Here is a 1,320-nt window from a genome sequence, read left to right on the forward strand (position 1 = left end):
AGATACATTAAAAAAAATTTTTTTTTAATTATCAATTCATTTGGCATAAATAAGATCCTGTCTTTCTTTATGCCATCACATTTTATCAAGACAGGCAACATAAGTTTTTCAGAAATAATAAGCAGTTTATCAGAATTCTGGACCAAAACATTTAGTGTTTAAATGAAAGAAAAATACTTATTAAAATCACCATATTAGGGAATTCTGATTAGCTCTTAAAAATCCGTGGCCGCATTAAAAGTTGAAAGGATAAGTAAATGATACAAACATTCTATCAGAGAAAGAATGGTGTGAATATAGGTAACATTTATTTAAAATTCCACATATTTAATGAAGGATGTTAAATTTCAGTATGAGGTTGGAATTGAAGAGTTTCTGATCCCTGACAGCTTTAGAAGTTTCTGCAGAACACTGTTTCACTCTCCTTTTCAAATCTTGACTACCCATGTGCTCCTGGTTCCTGAGAGCAAATCAAATGCCTGTTGGTGTTTTCTCCACCTCCTGACAGTGGTCTCGGAGCCAGCGTGGTCACTCATCTGTGTGGACCAGGAGTCTCCCTTCTCTGTTTGTCTTAATTCCTTTAGATTCTGCAAGAGCCAGTTTCAATGTTACTTCTGTGAAGTTTTCTACTTTGCTACCACACACCTCCCACCTCCCCAGATGATTTATACTTCTCCTCAGGACTTAATCTGCTGTGTAAACACTGCAGAGTTTAGATAACCGGCAAACTCAGGTCTGAACTCCCCCCAGGTCTCACCGGGTTGCTCTTCTTGGTTACTCAAAGGGCTCCCATGGATGTTTATTGAATGAAGGTGTTTCCTGTTTCCCTTAGGCCTCCATTTTGTCTTCTGAGCGCCTTCTCTATTTGCATTTGTAGGGTGCCCTTTGCTTCTGGGGTTGGGTGGGGTGGGGTGGGGTGGGGTAGTGGTGGTGGTGGTGGTTTCCTTTCAATTAACCCTTTAGCACCTCATACCCATCCTGAGCGGTGGATACAGAAGCTGTAGCCCTGAGTGTACAGAGGCAGACAGTTTACCCAAGGTCCAGTGTCAATCTGTGGGAGAAATATGACTGCTACTCAGAACCCTGTGTTCTCCTAGGCTAGGTGGATGACTTTATTTTGCTTTTTGTTTGTACCAAGCAGTGGTGAAAATAAATATTAGTAATATTTCTTACATATTCCCCACTTCTGAGAGATAAGACTCGATCCATTGTTCATTGCTCCACATCAACCCCGTGGCTGACTTTGAAGCTGTGTGCAAAGCACTGGGCCTCAACTCTCTCCATGGACTCCCGGGGCTCCCGGAAGGGGAAGTGACCTGA

The 1,320-nt window shown here is 42.0% G+C and overlaps 1 long non-coding RNA gene across 1 annotated transcript; it reads right to left on the minus strand.

The window, feature by feature from the left end:
• Positions 1 to 285: 285 nt before the first annotated feature.
• Positions 286 to 1,004, minus strand: LOC133246805 (uncharacterized). Its single transcript, XR_009736182.1, has 2 exons — positions 758 to 1,004; positions 286 to 587 (listed from the first exon to the last, which is right to left on the minus strand). It is a non-coding gene; the product is annotated as an uncharacterized LOC133246805 (long non-coding RNA).
• Between the last annotated feature and the right edge of the window lie 316 nt (positions 1,005 to 1,320).

The sequence above is a fragment of the Bos javanicus genome, chromosome 4 (genome assembly GCF_032452875.1).
Source record: "Bos javanicus breed banteng chromosome 4, ARS-OSU_banteng_1.0, whole genome shotgun sequence".
Lineage (NCBI taxonomy): Eukaryota > Metazoa > Chordata > Mammalia > Artiodactyla > Bovidae > Bos > Bos javanicus.